We start from the raw sequence: 18,332 nt of genomic DNA, 5'->3' as shown, positions 1-18,332 counted from the left end.
TTGGATTCCTCTAGAAAACACAGTGTCAGCTAGAAGTTTTGTATGTGTGTGTGAATCTTTTATGTTTCCTCGCTAATTTAAGTGTTTTATGTTGTGCTCTGAAAGTGTTTGGGAGAATCATCCCTGTGGGTTTATTTACCATGCTCTGAAGCACAGGTTGCCTGCCATTCTCAGCAGACTGTGAAATCCAATTAATTGCATCATATGAATCTATATTGTTTGTTGCAATAGCAACAGTGGGAGACCAGCTCTTCTTTTGATGGAAGTAACTTTATGCCCTGGTGCTTCATATTTCCTCAAAACAGGTCACAGTGCATCTGCTATAGACGAGTAATGTATCAGGAATAATATTTAAAAGGATTCTTTTTTAGGGAGAGCCTTTTTTGTTTCTGTATCATCCAGATCCAAAGAAAAACACTGGGAGATAGCTGAACTGAAGAAGAGAAGAACCTAGGAAATGTTAGCTCAACAACACTATTAAAAAAATTGTCCTGACAGTCTGACTCTCAGATGGTTTCCGGCGACACATACCTTCTCTGGACTGACTTGGTCAGGGTCTCTTCCTTCCTTCCTTCCTTCCTTCCTTCCTTCCTTCCTTCCTTCCTTCCTTCCTTCCTTCCTTCCTTCCTTCCTTCCTTCCTTCCTTCCTTCCTTCCTTCCTTCCTTCCTTCCTTCCTTCCTCGCATGCATGCACACACACGCATACAGAGACTCTTTTGCTCCCCCCCCCCAGTTTCCACCTTACCTTTTGGTTTTCCAACCTCCTCCCTGCTTCCTCTCCCCTCCTTCACTTGCAAAGACACACAGAGAGAAATTCCCCCTTCTGTTTCCCCCTTTACCTATGGGTTTCCCAAACTCCTTCGCTCCAAGCAAGCAAACATACACACACGCACACACACACACACATTCCCTTTCCTTCCCTCTCCTGCTGACCTGTTCCTCTGCTGCTTCCTTGACCCCCCACAGGTCACAAGTACGTGTGCACAGATGTGAATATCCTTGCACACAAATGCACACATGTACACACGAGTACATGTGCATGTATACTCACTCCCTTCCCCCCTCCCCCCTCCTGCTTATCTGCTCCTCCACTGCCTCAGCCCCATGGGTTGCACAGCAGGTGCCCTGGGGCCAGGGCAGATGTTTTGAATGCCTTGGGGGTGGTGCAGCCACTGCCTCAGCCCCTCACAGTTCACACAGAGGCTGCCTCAACCACTGTGGGTTACAAGTATGCATGTGCCTACACACATGAGTATGCACATGTGGAAATGTGCACACACGTGAGTACAAGTGCACATACACTCACTTCCTTCCCCCTCCCCTTCATGCTTACCTGCTCCTCCTCCACTGCCTTGGCCCTGAGGGTTGTGCAGCAGCTGCTCAGGGGCCAACCCAGCTGCTTCAAACTTGGGGGTGAGGCAGCTGCTGCCTTGGCCCCAGCGCGTCATGCAACAGCTGCCCAGACTCCAGGGTCCAGTGCGCCACTGGCTGTGCCCTCCATTCTCTGGTGTGATTCATGAGTAGGACAATGTATATCATGACCATCTACATTTCCGTTTGACAAGGCAAGCCAGAAGATGTGTCCCACATCAATAAGCATTTTATTGAAATCAGATGCTGATTGTTCAGGTTTATTAATTTGGGTGGGGTGTTACCTAAAGCGTCACTTCTTTTTGCTGACTTGGGACTGCTTGGCCTCTGCTTACCATCCAGGTGTTATCTTTCCATGCTCTCTCAGACTCTTATTAGCACCTTTCATATAGTATAAGAAGAGGTCCTGTATACACACTGGGGGGAGATAGAATGGGAGTTCTACACTAACTTAACAATTGGCATGTCAACAGCAACTTTTGTGGTAGGCTGCACTGAGATAGGCTGCACTGACCCAAAATCACTCACTGAAATCCCCACCTAGGTTTCCCATTTGCCATCACAATGGGCTTTCCTGTTTAGCCCTCTGTTGCCTGTGTTCAATCAATTAAGCAATGGGGGGGAAAGGGTGGACAACAGTGCAGACATAGTGATGTGGAAATCCCCCCCATTTCTATGGGTTTCATCACAGAGACACGAAAAATTCCTAGGACATTGCAATCTCATCAAAGCTTCTACAATACTCATTTCATACTGCCACAGAGCTGGCAAGTGTATCCTCAGCATTTAAGATTTTGAACCTGGGATTCCTGAAGCCTAGCCCAACAATACACCACAGTGGCTCAAAGGTGGGTCTTGTAGTATATCCAGATTGTAAACTTTGTCCTTTGAGAGAATGCAGTTCTGTCTGTGACTGGTGTCCTACTCATACCATCATCCTTATTTTCTTGTGTGGATTAAATTTTAGTTTATCATCCATTATTACATTCATATAATGATTCAGAGTTTTTTTATTACTGGGAGTTGATGAAAATGTAAAATACAGTTATGTGCCTTTGGCATGTTGATGCTACCACACTCCAGAGTGATGAATGATCTCTCCCAGAAATCATGTATAGAAGCTGAAAAGGAGAGGACAAGAATTACACACCACAAAGCTTGAATCACATTATATGGATGGCTGCCACATAATGCCAAGTTACTGGCTAAGCAATGGTTCGTAAAATGTATGAACACTATTTGAACTGTTGTGGCTTCATGGGACAGCTTTTGATTAATCCCTACAAAAAAGAACTTTTACCACCAAAAAGAAAAGGATGCCTTAGACATTTCAGCACAGACTAAAATATAATAAGAAAATAGGATTAAAGATTATGTCCTCTACATATAACTACTGTGTATGTTGCAGTTTGGTGTAGTGGTTAGGAGTACGGACTTCTAATCTGGCGAGCTGGGTTTGATTCTGCGCTCTCCCGCATACAGCCAGCTGGGTGACCTTGGGCTCTCCACGGCACTGACCGAGCAGTGATATCAGGGCTCTCTCAGCCTCACCCACCTCACAGGATGTCTGTTGTGGGGAGAGGAAAGGGAAAGTGACTGTAAGCCACTTTGAGCCTCCTTTGGGTAGAGAAAAGCGGCATATAAGAACCAACTCTTCTTCTAAAAACTGTATCAGATGTATACACAATGCAAGCAAGGCTACAGAGCCCACAACAAAAAGCAAATAACTGACACTCTTGATAAAAACATGTACAAATATAAGGGAAAAGCAAATAGAGAATGTTTGCTCACCCCTACTAGCATCACATCCCTATTTGCAACCAAATAACTTTTCCACTTAGGCTGAAAACATACAGGCTTCTCTCATTACATCAACTCATTCTTCCCATGAATCGTGAAAAATTGCACAGGTAATGTGATCCAACCAATCTCAGTTAATCTTTTTGTTTATCTCTTCTCATTCCGGACTGCTAAGTGTTTGTGTTTTGTACATCCAGTAACTAATGTGCACATCCTATACAATCATCAAAATACTATTAACTTTAAGCAAATAACAGACGCCTCTGAAACAAGTGCTTTTTCCATCATCTTTTTTTCTTTGTTTAAAATCAAAATGAACAATACAACATTTATCTATAACTTACAACAGTGGAACTTGAGTTGTAAGTCAATGTTGTTTAAGTCAGGGGTAGTCAACCTGTGGTCCTCCAGATGTTCATGGACTACAATACCCATGAGCACCTGCCAGCAAACATTGCCAGGGGCTCATGGGAATTGTAGTCCATGAACGTCTGGAAGATCACAGGTTGACTGCCCCTGGTTTAAGTAGTTAGGGCCCAGAGTGTTATTTTGAGTCGTTTCTTTTTAAAACGGAGTGGTTGAGAGTGGTGGCCTCTAATCTGGAGAACCAAGTTTGACTTCCTACGCCTCCACAAGCAGCCAACTGGGTGACCTTGGCGCAGACACATTTTTCGCATAACTCCCTCAGCCTCACCTACATTACAGGGTGTCTGCTGTGGGGAGAGGAAGGGAAGGTGTTTGAAAGCCATGCTGAGACTCCTTTGGGTAATAAAAAGCAGGGTAAAAAAAAAAAAACAGCTTTTCTTTATGGCACACATAGCAGGGATCTTTTTCTCCAGGCCACAAATGTCCTGAAAGCTTTTCAAAGGTAGCCCCATGTAATAAAACAATAGCGGGTTTTTAATTCTAAATCATAAAGCTTTGTTGTGTGCCTTGGATGCGGCTATCACTTCTTTCATCAAGAATATATTTATGCCTGAAACGTACACAATGAACCAGAAACTGTACAGCTGGTTGGCATCTCAAATCTGCCAGGCACTGTACTGTGTTTGTTGCTGCCACATTTTCTATGAATAATGGGACTTATATATTTTTCTTTCTTAATAGAAATAGGCAGTCAGTAACAGATAGTGAAAAGAATACATACAGTTGCATGAAGATTGTACTGCCATCAGGCCACTCTCTAGCTGTTTTATGATACTGAAGCCAACATCTAGCTAAAAACTCAACAAATTCGGACGGGGATTCTCTCCTAATCCTCAGCCAATGAGAAGGAATATAGAGGGTTTTAGGTCGTGAATACACAACAGATACTGTTGAAGGATGGGGCAATAGTGTCACTACTGAGAGCACAGATTATCTTATTCAATACATGAAGATGATCCAGAATTCATAAGCTTCCCCCCTACAAACACTGGATGCTGTTCTTCAGAAATGCAAAGGCTGAATTCAATTCCAATGAAAAAATAAATCATTCTTGTCTTTCTATATGCAATATATTTAATGTATGTGCTATATGCCATCAAGTTGCTTCCATCTTATGGAGCTTGTATGAATTAATGACCTCCAAAACATCCCATCACTGACAGCCTTGCTCTGGCTTCCTTGACTGAGGCAATCCATTTCATGTTGGATCTTCCTCTTTTCCTGCTGCCTTCAACTTTTTCTAGCATTATTGTCTTTTCCAGTGACTATATTCTCACAATGTGACCTAATTACAATAGCCTTAGTCATTTTAGCTTTTAGGGAGCGTTCAAGCTTGATTTTATCTAAAACCCACTGATTTGGCCAGTCCACAGTATCCATAAAATTCTCCTCCAACACCAAATTTCAAATTAAATCAATTTCTTCTTGTTGGCATTCTTCATTGTTCAATTTCCCCACCCATACATAGTAAATGGGGAATATTACGGTATGAATTAGCTTGGTTGCTGGCAACACATCCTTTCATTTAAGAATCTTTTCCTTCATGACAGCCCTTCCTAGTCTGAATCTCCTGATTTGTGGGCCCAGGGTCATAGAGAGGAGTGTAAGCAAGGAATGATACAACCATACTACAGTGATTTGAAGAAATAATAAACCACAGCTTTATGGAGTGCACTACAGAACTATTGGTGCAGCTTGAGGATGGACTGAATAACCTGCCTGCCACCTCATTAATCCACATCAGCTGGGGATGCAATCAAGGAGTGACAAACCTTGGGAACTTCATCGGTACCTGCTGCTGTGTAGTAGCTTTACCACCAGGTGGCGAGACCCTTCACTGACAGCCCTTGAGCTGGGCAAGCTGCTAAACAGGGTCTGTAACAAGACCCCTTAAGGGACTCCCCTGAATGTGGGCTGTGGGCACACATGCACCACCTCCTCAGCCCAAAGGATAAATTCCAATGCCCAAACAACCACAAGTGTTGGAGGGTGATCCCCCCCCCACTCTTGCCAACATTCCTATACCTGCAGACCTCAAAGGAACCCATCCCTAATGTCGTACAGCCAGGTATCCATGCTCCATTCAGATAGCTGCACATCATCTGTCCTGATTTTGAAGAAGAGTTGGTTCTTAAGTGCCACTTTTCTCTACCAGAAATCTCAAAGCGGCTTACATTACCCTTCCCTTTCCTCTCCCACAACAGGACACCCTTTGAGGTAGGTGAGGCTGAGAGAGCCCTGATATCACTGCTCGCTCAGAACAGCTTTATTAGTGTTATGCCGATCCCAAGGTCACCCAGCTGGTTGCATGTGGGGGAGTGCAGAATCAAACCCAGCTTGTCAGATTAGAAGCCCACTACACCAAGCTGGCTCTACTAATGTTTTCTTTTGGTTTCTGCACTTGGGAAATGGTGGAGCCTGCATGTCTATTCCCACTTTAAACTGCCTTCTGTCTCTCCCCACTCAGACCTACTCAAGCCTGTGTGTTAATGCAGGTGGTGATTCCAGGGGGTTTGACAGGAGGCATGGAAAACTGACACCCCTCCCAGGGCTCCTTGATGCCTGACAAATTATTTCAGGGGCTCTTCTATTCTCAAAAGGTTGGAAAAGTTTTTTTTTAAGATCTTATGATCTAGAGTCTGCTTTTGCTAATAGGCAGTGTTAGTAGTACAAAGGACTGTTTTCAAAACAATGGCTTCTTAACTTGGAGGAATCACCATGGCAACCAAGGCTTCTAGATATCCCCCTTCCATCTATTTATCTCCTATGCCTTTCATTCATTGGGAGTAGTCTTCTCCTTTAAGTGCATGTTTTACTGTTACCTAGCAGATAAGAGTAATGTCTGGCACTAGGAGAAGGATGTGTTACCTGAAGCATTAGTGGAAACAAGTAATCTCCTACTAATTACACTTAACTGATTTTAAATGGCAACACTGTCATGCCACAGTAGGCTGCATAGAAGAAGGAATGGACTGACTTTTCTACATGCAAGGTAGAGAAACATCACCACTGACAACGTTCTCATCCTGATATTCTCTCCATTAAGTTTTATTTCTTGTACTATATATTTTTTTTTCTGACAAAAAGAAGTGTTACAACATCTTTTGGTAGCCAGTTCTCGCCTTCCCAGCATTCCAGAGAGATCTAAAAGGACTCCAGGCAAGGCTATGTTAGTGAATTGCAAGAACAGCACCAGTCTATGTGGCAACTGTTATTCTTCTAAGAGAGGCCTAAGGTGGAATGCAAACACGAAAAGCCTATAATCCAATTGTTTAACTGTTTAGGGAACTCAGGATTCTCAGTAGCAATGAGGATATGATTCTGACTTGTTGTGTAAGAGTTTTTAAAAATTCTCATACCGAGCATGTTCTTTCCTGACTCAGAGTACAGGAGCTTAGTAATGCTTGCTTACAATCTTAAGCAAGTATTATGACTCTAAAGATCTTCTCAGGTATGAAGGAATGGGCTCACAATGTTCCATTGTATACTTGTAAATTGGAATAAGCCCACAGCCACCATTTTTCATTACTCCTGGAAGGGTACTAAATGTCTTTCAGTAACCACCACCACCAGCCCCAACAACAACAACATGCAAAGGAAAATCCAGCTGCAAAAGCACATTGAAAGTACATTATTCAGCATGTGTGGAACAAAAATATGTCTCCTTTTAGTGTGACATTACAACAGTATGCAAGATGATAAATCTTTTGTTTCTTACTTTGGCCAGATCCATTTGATAACCAAGAGCTGGAGATCTCTGTGCTTGAAAAGAGAGGTGACATCTCCTGTTGTCTTCCTTTTGCCAATCTTTTCTAAAATTTCAGGCTCAGGAGTATGTATAGAGTGTGGCCCTAATTTAAGAACATAAAGAGGTAGATTCTAAAGTTGTGGGCATTTCTTCATATCTGCTTTGAATCATAATCTGAATCACAGGAAATATCTTTCTTACCTTCCTGAGGTTTTTCCATCTTAACCATATGATGGCGATGACAGAGAGTTCTTGTTGCAAAACACCCCTTCTCCTTTCCTTCCCTGGCTTCTTGAATTAGTGGCATCCCAGGGACCCTTACAAAGGTCCATTTGGTGTGAATGTCAATAGTGCTGTAAACAACAACCCAGTCCCAGGAGTCCAGGTTTTATAGAAAGCTGCCATTGAGGCATTTGAAATGCCAGGAAGAAAGGGATATCCTGACCAGGAGTCCTCTTGCACTCAAGTAAGAGGGCAGAATCTATGAGCTTCAAGCAAGCCATTCCATTTCCCCCCATTTGTTTGTATCTTTGTCCAGATTCATTCCAAATCAAGCCTGAAGATTACATATGTCACCATACTTCCACAAGCATCTGAATATGTGTTCGGTCTGTAATGCAGGATCAGTTTGCAGGGGACAGAAGACTGGGTTCTTTTGTCTGAGAAAGTTTTCTGTAGGAAAAGGATGACAATTGCCTCATTTTAAAAATCTGAAAAGAAATATATGGATAGTGAGAAATCTGGTACAATGCCTAATTTGCTGGAGGAAAGCAGTCATTTTGGGAAAATGGGGAATAGGCATGGAATGTGGTGGGACAAAGACGTCCTGTCTTCCAGATATGAAGCTGAAAATGCAGAGAGGACTGAAGTGGCTCTTTCTACCTTGTACCGTGTGGGTTACCAAATAAAGGGTGATGGATCAAGATAGAGAGCAGATATATACCTGCTCTAGACTGTGAAGAAATCAGATGAAAGGAGTGTGGATCCAGTATACTGGAAGTCTGTGTTATAGGGTGTTTAAAGAATAAAATAATTGTATTGTTAAGAGTAACTACTTTGTAAAGGAAAGGAGGACAGAGAGTCCTAGCTGTCTGAGGAGCTAACTGTTCTGTTGTTCTGCAGCCAGAAAGGAAGTATGTTTAAGGGACATAGGAGACCATTTAAAAAATATCATGAAGTTTCTATTCTAACTATACTAAATAGACATATCCTCCGATGCCCCCTGCAGGATATTCTTCATATCCTTTTGAATCATGCACACTACAGATCTTGCATATTCCAACAGCTAAATCATATATCCAGTAGGAACTTTGGGGACAATATGAAGATAATGAATCGCAGTTCGAGATTGACACAGGGCACTTAATGGTCAAGTTTCATTAAAGGTCAGTGATCACATGTCAGGTAAAAGACCATTCAGGAAGAGACATCTTTGTGTTCTAGCTGACAAGGCTTGATTGCTTTCATCTTGTTCACACATCCTTCATCATCCCTCTTAGGTGCTGTACAACTAGAGAAATGAGTGACAAGGCTAGTCAGGAAACATACCGTATTGGCCTCCTGAGCTTGTGCCACTTCACAATACAGGTGAAGAATTGCACTGCTGAATACTCCTTCCTTTTGAATCATTCCTGCAAATAGAAAACAAATGTACTAGAAGAAATTAGGTTGTATTTATTCCACTGGCTTCGTTTATTTTTTAAACTGGTATTTTATACTGTCCTCTGAAGAACAGCAGCTCTAAAAATTCTATTATTAATCTATCCATTTATTTTGCTGAAAGGGCACATCACTTCAGAATGAAAGGTAGCATTATTTGTATTGTTTAGGTATTATACCCTACATAATTCTCCAGCCGGAACCCAAAGTAACAAGCTAAACAGAATTATACCCTAAATTCATTGACTTTTTAGAATTGTACTGTTAAATATGTACTGAATTGGAACCCCAATTGTCTGTATTAACTTAAACCTATACACACACACACACACACACACATACATACATACATATTCACATATTATTCATTATGTAGAATAGATGGACATGGCCACAAAATAAATTAAAATCTAGAGATGTTGTACTGAAGTATGTTTTTCCACAGGATCACTAAAGAGACCCTTGGGACAGAATCTATATTTAGATAGGTAACATTTCATTAAAATGTTTTAAAATGTGTGAGGGGGGGCAGTGTCTCAGATTATTGTCTTTTAACATTTTAAATAAAAAATATTTTTTAAACATATATCACTGATTTTTTAAAAGATACCAAATACTGTCTCATTTAACATTCTGCTTAGCCATGTTGTCCTGACCTTGACACTTCCAAACAGTTCAGTAGCCCATTACTGAAATATTAAAGCGATAATTCAACACCTTTATGCCTAATAATAAAACAGCTTCCTGCCTTTTTTAAAATGGGAGGGGGGATTCTGATTTATTTACTTTCATGACTGAATAATAGGTCTGAGCTTTATTGATCAAAGCAAGCTCGTAAAACAGAGGAAGGAAGGAAGGAAGGAAGGAAGGAAGGAAGGAAGGAAGGAAGGAAGGAAGGAAGGAAGGAAGGAAGGAAGGAAGGAAGGAAGGAAGGTATCTATCCAGTTTAATAGAGGGAGAAAATAAAGAATTGATTAACTTATGCATCGAAAGAGGAGTAGTTTCCCTTTAAGCAACCCTTTGGCAATTTCACTAACATGCTTTGTTTCTCTATTAAAACAGATAGAATCACATCCATATCTCCACAACCTTGAGAAAGCTGAAACATCAGTTAGAGCCTTGTGAGACAAATCAGTATCTAGGGGAATGCTGGCCGAGAATTTTTAAAGGAAAAGGAACTGAGACACTTATGGAGGGAGTGAACTGATGTGGGACATGGAAGATACTGATTCAAATAGGAATAGCGGTTGAAGTCAAGCCCCTAGTAATTTTGATGAATAAAGTCATAGTCCTGGTTTAGTGTATAGGGATTTTATGGGATCATAAGAATTCCTTGGATGTGGGTTCTGCTGGGCATGCACAGTGGCAGCTTCCTTCAAAAATCTGAAGCTTGACCAGAAGGGCACCCAAGGAGAAAGAGAATGGAGATGGAAGAGGTAGTAACAACTGGACTCTGCTGATCTGCATAGTAGGTATGAACTGAGCCATACTCGTTCTACAGTTCAATCCAGATCAAGAATGTGTTCATCTACCACCAGCTTTTTCCACCCAGACTTGGGTTTCCAACAATCTAGAAGAGGAAAGTTCTGCTCCATTAACAGAGGTTTAATGTGTGAAAATGGGCAATCAAAGCCTTTCATAGTATGGAGACCAATAATATGACCTGGAAAATTAAGCCCTATTAAGTCTCTATTAAAGAGGAAAGACTTTTTCTCCCTGAGATTCTGGTAACATGAGTCCACTGTGACCTTTCGTTTTTGCTGCAGCTAAAATATTTAAAAAAATAAAAATAAAAAGGTTTCTGGACCAACATGGGAAAAGTCTAAACCTTTCCTGGTAAACTTGGAGGAGGGCAGGATGCTGTTCCCATTGGCTGCAGAGGAAAAGACACGCAGTAATGGGTTTAAACTACAAGTACAACGATATAGGCTAGATATCAGGGAAAAAAATTCACAGTCAGAGTAGTTCAGCAGTGGAATAGGCTGCCTAAGGAAGTGGTGAACTCCCCCTCACTGGCAGTCTTCAAGCAAAGGTTAGATACACACTTTTCTTGGATGTTTTGGGCTGATCCTGCGTTGAGCAGGGGGTTGGACTAGATGGCCTGTGTGGCCCCTTCCAACTCTATAATTCTATGATTCTATGGTTCTAAACCTTTGAGAAAACATCAAATCATATATGGACTTGGTTTGTGTGTGTGTGTGTGTGCCCATGTCTAGCATTAATACATATACTGTAACACATACTCTGAGTATTCTACCACTGACCAGAATACCTGAGGGGCTCTTCTATACACCCCTAAGGGAGCAACATTTACTGTAATCAAGATATTATTTTTCTTGCCTTCCATCTCTTACTTTCCTATTATTGTGTATCTAGATTTAAAGAGGTGAACCTAATCACATTTGAATAAGAGTAAAACACATTGAACTCATTGTAAATTATCGTTCTAATTTCACAGAAGCTGTGTTTTATACAAACTATAATAATCTAAAGAACACACTTAAAGGAAGAGCAGAAAATGTATTAAAAGATGTGATATTTGATAGATACTGACAAATAGAAATGTAATATGGTTCCTTAGTTTCATGGTAAAAATTGCAAGTAGAAAATTAAAAAATGACATAAGGGTATTGGGAAGACTTGCCAAATTGTGGAAATGTATATTTTAGAGCTCCTTCAAGATCACAATCTTGGCTGTCATTGTTTGTTGTTATTGTTGAGATGAAATTAAATAAAGGGTCTCCTTAGCTTTTATTTTCAGCAGTGATGGGCTGCTATCTTACTTTGTTGGAGCCATTTAAGGAGAGGCACATGTATTATTAAATGAAACTCCACAAGGAACACTTTTATAGCACAAGAAGAGGAATAACGCCATAACAATAAAGATCAAAGATTGATGCAATTGTGAGTACAAGTAATGGCTGCCTTGTGCGGCTGCAGCCTCCTCCAGGGAATTCAGTAGGAATGGCTTTCATTTGATAAAATGTGTTTGTTTCATTGCTGCACTGTATGAACAAAGAGCTGTGCTGTTGTGGCTTCTCTCTTATCCACTATCCTCTTACAAAAATGCATTTATTCAATTTGTCAGAACCTTCTCAAGAAAAAATGTTGGGTGTATTTTCCCTTAAAATATCAAAATCTGCTCTGTGTTTAATTTTGAAGCAGCGCTGCATCGATAAGAAACCAGCTTACTGGAGTTTGCCTGCCCTGTTTGTTTCTAAGCCAGTGGACACCACTATCTCAGAAACTGTTGTTCTTGGAGGGGAACCACTGCCAGGTCCTAGTGCCAGAGATTGTGTCAGGGAGACTGATAGCTCTTGTTTGCCAACATCATCTGGATGTTCTGCAAAACAACATTTTGTCACACAGATGGCATGAAGGAAGGCTAAGAGGCAGACAGTGGGTAAATAGGGCACAGCTTGTTTTATAGCATCACTATAGCAAGTCAAAATGTTAAGCCAGTGGCCGTGCCAAGTGCTTTTGCCATATCCAGTTGCTAAATCTCTGGGAAACAACTTGATATGGTATTTCTGTATTTTGTTGATAGAAACACCTTACTGTATCTTGCACTATGAATGTGACACATGGTCAGCAGGGACATATGGATTGGCATGTTCAAAATAGCTGATTGATGAATTCCACTTTAAGACAGCTTTCTTTCAAGTTGTCTCTATATAGTAAACCATTTTTATACAACAGCTCACACTGGGATTAGGATAGCTTTTCTGTGCCACTATAATTCAGAGCTGAGATGTAGCTTCTCCAAGTTATTGTTATTTTTGTTGTTGTTAGCCAAAAATAGCAATTTAAAGGGTGCCAAAATTCCCCAGGGGAAAAAAAAACAATTACTGCTACTCTGAACAGCTGATGCCTAAGCAATTCCCCCCCCCCTTTTTTTTGTTGAATTTCTCTTCAAGTGATCCCAGCCATTCAGAGATCACATACTGGGTGTGATGAAATCAAATCTGACTATTTGTTGATGTCACTACATTTAGATTAAGCACAATGTCTTATATATTTGTCATGGATGATCTCAAGTGTTACTCAAACTGGCAGTCTCCACTTAGTCTGGGGAAATTAGCTTGGAAATGGAGCAAGAGGATGGTAACTGGGATTTCCTCATTCATACTATTGGAAATAACCAGGCTGCTATTTATGGAAAGGGTTTTTATTGAGTCTTTTTAAAAACCCAGAATATAGCAAGTATATGCACACAGAAAGTACAAGAACGAATTGGGAGAACCATGGAAGAAAGTGAAAAGTATGGAGATTGGTGACAATTAACCATCTTGAAGAGATATGTGGAAGCAGCAAAGAGAAGAAATGGCCAGCATTTTTGGAAGTGAGATAAGACCCAGACACAAATGGGTGTGTGGGGAGATCCAAGAACACACACACCGCTAGGGCAGCAGGGTGGCATATTTATAGGGGAAAATGTATCCTGAGACAAGTTGACTCACTGCCACAGGACAATTCTACTGCAGGTAGATAAAGGGGTACAAGAGGCTTGATGGCCCTACAAACACTGGACAGGAAGAGTTATATGGAAGGTGAATAGAGTTAATCATTGATTAACTACTGCTTAATCAATGGGTGAAGGGAAAGCCATGTTTGGGTGCTGAAGGGATTAACCTGAGATGATCAATTGTTACGAGCCATGCCTGTCTCCAGGATGAGGCAGTGAAAATAGCCAGCCAGCCACTCCAACTCATGCCTTGAAAACAGCTTTCCCAGGCCTCTGCCTGTCTAGTATCCATCCTGGTCCACTTTGGCCCTAGTGGTGCCCTGTAGTTAAAGTACTGGGGTGATGTGTTTCTGGCTTTGTAACCTATTGACTGTCCCTCAGAGGGAGGAGGGGTCTGACTGCTAACACAACCAGTCAGGGATCACAAAAAAATAATGCTTTTGCAGTGATTGATAAATAATTTTTTTTTAAAACTTTAAACATTGTAGCAGAGATTTTTACAAAACACGACTTCCCCCTTTTGTTGATCAGGTCTGCCGCAAGCCAAAAAAGAGTTTTTAGAGTTGTGTGGGGGTAATGCACTTATAAGCATCCTAATCAGTTTTGTTAGTTTCAGCAGCTCATTATTGTCTGACAGTGATCCCAAGAGCCATTGAAAATAGCCACTGCATAGAAGCCATTAACTAAGTTTCCATGCATTACTAAAGTGATTCCTTGTCCGTACGCCTCAGCTGTTGCTACCTGTCATTGCTTGGAAGGAAAAAGAAAGCGCTTCAGCCAGGACAAATGGATACAAAATTATTCAATAATTTTACCTAAGCAGGATAAAGAAAATCAGATATTGCAGAGACAAGTCCTTCAGTGTAAAACAAACCATTTCCAGACAACACTTTTATAAGCTATCTTGTCTGATTAGGGGTAGGGGTGAGTGAATCTAACACTTCACATAATGTGACAAACTTATGTGCCTACTCATACTCCCTCCCATGTGCAGTGAAAGTAAAGATTAAAAAAAACACTAGACACTTCTTCTGGATTCACCTCATTACTTCTATTCATTCTATCCTGAGATAAGGCAAAAGTTACCATATGCCTTCACTGATTTATAGTATCTCTTCCTCTGGTAATTTATCTCGGCATTCTGTTCCTTTCTTGACTTCAACTATGCATTTCATTGAAGGCATATATTATAATAATTCTTCAGCAGTCCTCCCAAACATCTGCACAACACTATATGGCTTTCCACATTAAACAGGCTTTAATCAGTCATTTCCGGTAAAGTGTTATCCCTGTAGGATGGCATTGCACAGAAGTTAGCTTTAGATTGTAAAATGTTTTACTGTCTTATTCTTAGGTCTCAGAAAGACATTTAAAAGAATTTGCAGTTTGCAAAGGCAAAATCTGGAAGCCTCAGTTATAGTGTCAAATAACTCATGAAACAGAAACAAAATATCAAAGTGTGGGTCAGGATCATCATTGTGCAGAAGAGTCAATATGCAGTGACAGTCTGGTATGGTGAGCAGGAACAATATTGCGCTCAAGGTTTCATAATTCCATAGAGCAGAGAAGTGAAAATCTACATTTTTTTAACTGCATCTACAACTATTACTATATTGACCAAGCTCCTTAAGAAGAGCAGTAAAAATGATGTAGGGACTACAGGGTTTGATTTATGAGAAAATCTTAAATGAACTATTTTACGCAGTTAAGGATAATGTGATAAATATACAATAATTAGAACAGCATGCATAATAGTCAAGAAAGGATAGGAACATTCTGCTTAGAGACAATGTATAATCTAATCAAAGACCCACTGGTGCTCATAAATCTATCTAAAGCTGTTCCAGACAAGGGGTTGAGTTTTCGGTCTCAGTCCAAGAACTTTTCTCTTCTCCAAGTAACCACTCTGACCTCAGGAATGTTCATATTCAGGGTTACAGTATTTTCATGTAGTAATAGCCACATGGATAAATGTACTAGGGTGAGCAGGGGAAGAAGGTGAGATCACTTTCTACGACTTCTTTCATCACTAGAGCTCTGTCCATTTTAGCCTCTTAACTTGCACAGCTGTTACTTAATGTGGAACTTGTGACACCAGGAAAAACTTTCCTTGGATCTGAAAGGACTGCTCCTGGGGGGGGGGGAGGATACTAAGATCCACAAAAATCAGGTTTCTGCCAATAGATTTCAAAGCTTTGATTTTTTTCAACACTCACATCGTAGTCATTGCATACATAGAACCCATGCCACAAACTGTAGTGCTTAGAGTGTTTAACTAGGGTCTGGGATAACCAGGTATGAATCAACACTCTCTCTTGGAAACTTGCTGGGTGACCTTTATCCAGTTGCTCTCAGCCTAATGTAAGCTGCTTTGGGTCTCCATTGGAGAAAAAGATGGGATTGAATGAAGTAAGTAAATAATAAATAGATAATAAATAGCTATGATCATCCTATTTATCAGTTATTGCAGTAGATCCATACTTCCTTTTATGTGGCTTGGATTTATTAGTAACTAAGAGCTCACCACCAAAAATAATTGTTCTTCTGTTGAAGTTTCTTTATATTGTTCATCTTTCTTTACCAGTTCATCATGACTTGTAAAATAGCACAATTATTTTCAGTATGTATCATAAGAAGCTTGTCATGATATTAGTCAGGGTTCCTTCTTGAGTCTGTATTTGGTAATAAAATTTTTCATCATAGTTTGCAAAAATTACCTACCTGGTGCTGTCCATGGTACTGAAATGAGCAATGGCTTCCAATAATGGTGCTAAAAATATTCTTGGCTCTCTATAATAGCAGCAGCCACATACTCTCTTCTGTACAGAATTCAAGAGTGGCATCCTGGAGGTTCTTTGATTTGCCTTGCTGATTTTTTTTCAAAAGCTAATAGATAGGGATCTGGAGAGCTGTCTCTTGTTGTTTATGTGTAATATCTGAAAGAAAGAGCACAATGAAAATCAAAATTCTGTGGTACAATTACATAGATTTTCAGTACAACTCAGACCCATGTAATTTTGATTATGACAGCTTTAAATATTATTTTATGCTAAGTGATCACTAATTTGTTTTCTGACTGCATATATTTTCCAAGCCAGACAGTCAAGGCTGAATATTTTAAATCAGATATTTCTATTAAAATGTATATTCTGAATATATTTTTGATCTACGGATCTGTTTATCAGCTTCTCCAAACAAATATGTAATCATAATAAACTCATTGCATATTTATTTTAATATATTTTTTATAAAATGGTTCTGGAACATGTCAACAAGAATACCTCATCAAGATAAATCATTTTGAAATAGTTTGACTTTATATTCAGAAATCAGCTTTTGTCATTTCATCATCTGCTCAGTCCTGTCTGGGCATGCTGAATTAATAATTCAATTCTTAAGAGATGATAAGATTTTAAAAGTACATTTTTTTTAGTGTTTCTCTGCATATCTTCAACCTTTAGGTGGAAAGTGAAAGTGGGCTATACCTGGAAGGAACACATTTATTTTGGTGGAGTCTTGTGGAAAATTTGAAGTCAAGCAGGGGTCTTACTCTTTATTTGTATTCCTTCCAATACCATTAAAATTTCAAATACCAACAAAACCCGAATTTTTATAGGCAGAGATCCCCTCAAATGCAAAAAATATCTGTATTATTATTTATTAGCCTATAGTGCCATTACAACAAGTAAGCTATAAAGGTCATTCAAGTAAATTAAAGGAACAATATTGCTGCCGGTTTTGGTACTACTGTTATCAATAGCTAAGTTTCTGTTCTCTGAAATGAAAATGTGGGCCTTTGTAAAATTTCCTTTGTAATGTTCTTTGTAAATGTCCTTTCTAAAATGTGCTCAGATTCTAACCCTGTGTATTAAACCACCCCAAGCCTGCTGTGCAGGGACGGGCAGCCTAAAAATCATATAAATAAACTGCTAGCTATACCAGATTGAATGAAATGTGCAAAGATCTACTTAGGTAATTAATTCCATAATAGTGTTTTTTTCCTGCCTCTGTATGACTTTTGGAACATAAGTCTGACTAACTAAGACCACAAGATTCTGTGATTTATCCATGTGCCTTTTGCTTTGTCTCTATGGAAAGATGCTCTTTCCACAGCAAACTGGGCAAAGAGACTGATTTGAATAACAATGGCTCTAGGGATACTTCCTCTTCTCTAGTAAACTAGATTTAGTTCTTGAGCTAATTAATTTTAGTGCTCTGTTTGGGTTTCTGATCAGGACTAGAACTAAGGGTGTTTGAGCAAGGTAAATTTTACTGGTGATTTTGTACATGTTGAACTTACCAGCAACCCTAGTTACAATGGGCTTCTTGTTGCTCTTTAAGTACCCAATTAATTGCTTCACATTAAGGTATTTGATAAATGCATATGCTGACTGCTTTGGATTGTTGTTTAGTTGAATTAGCTCAACTTTGCCTTGAATGGGTTGTCAAATAACATCACAGTTGTATGGTCTTCAATTTATCTTTTCAGGCTTGTCAGCAAACAATCAAACACACACTGGTACAAACATGAAATTAAAAGAAAATGGACACTGATATTCAGGAGATATCATATATATATTTGCTGTGTGCACTGACAGGATAATTTTTCCTAATGTTATTGCTGTTCCCTCCCTCATCTTTGGAAACTAAGCAGGAGTTTGCCAGCCTGTGCTGGGTTGAGGGAATAGCGATGAGGCCTCCTAAACACCATTTAGCAGAACAGATGTGTTTGTGTATCTGTAAACATTGCCCTTAGCAACCAATGTCATCCCATTTCCTCATTTTATAACATTGAAGTCTGACATCAGAGGGGGGAATACCTGCATTCCCAGAGATGCAAATGAGAAAAGGAAGTGGTAGCAG

The 18,332-nt window shown here is 40.0% G+C and overlaps 1 long non-coding RNA gene across 1 annotated transcript; it reads right to left on the bottom strand.

Annotated features, from left to right (window-relative positions):
* Positions 1-7,954: 7,954 nt before the first annotated feature.
* On the bottom strand, positions 7,955-16,293 carry LOC143845191 (uncharacterized). Its single transcript, XR_013234309.1, has 3 exons — positions 16,191-16,293; positions 8,894-8,976; positions 7,955-8,017 (listed from the first exon to the last, which is right to left on the bottom strand). It is a non-coding gene; the product is annotated as an uncharacterized LOC143845191 (long non-coding RNA).
* Positions 16,294-18,332: the final 2,039 nt, after the last annotated feature.

The sequence above is a fragment of the Paroedura picta genome, chromosome 9, assembly GCF_049243985.1.
Source record: "Paroedura picta isolate Pp20150507F chromosome 9, Ppicta_v3.0, whole genome shotgun sequence".
NCBI lineage: Eukaryota > Metazoa > Chordata > Lepidosauria > Squamata > Gekkonidae > Paroedura > Paroedura picta.
Note: the sequence above shows the minus strand (reverse complement) of the source record. Positions and strands in the feature narration are given on the sequence as shown.